This window comes from Myotis brandtii, unplaced genomic scaffold (genome assembly GCF_000412655.1).
Source record: "Myotis brandtii unplaced genomic scaffold, ASM41265v1 scaffold4517, whole genome shotgun sequence".
In the NCBI taxonomy this organism is placed as follows: domain Eukaryota; kingdom Metazoa; phylum Chordata; class Mammalia; order Chiroptera; family Vespertilionidae; genus Myotis; species Myotis brandtii.
Genome location: NW_005367274.1, coordinates 82390 through 82671, shown reverse-complemented (window position 1 = coordinate 82671; position 282 = coordinate 82390).

Genomic DNA, 282 nt, shown 5'->3' with positions numbered 1-282 from the left:
AGAAACATCTGCAGGAACGCACGGCGGCTTCGGGCAGGAGTGACGGGCAGGAGTGACGGATGGTTTTCTTTCGGAAAGTTACACGGGGTGCGTGCCTGCCTCTCCCGCTTCGCCTCCGCAGCCGCCTCCGCCGCCCCAACGCGAAGGCGAGAGGACGGGAGACCCTGACGACCCGTCTCCTGAGTGGATAGCGACCGAGCGTCTCCGCAGCTGGTGGTCACCGAGGAGCATCGTGGGTCGGCCGCGGTGCGAGCAGGTGGACGACGCATGAGGGCACGAGGT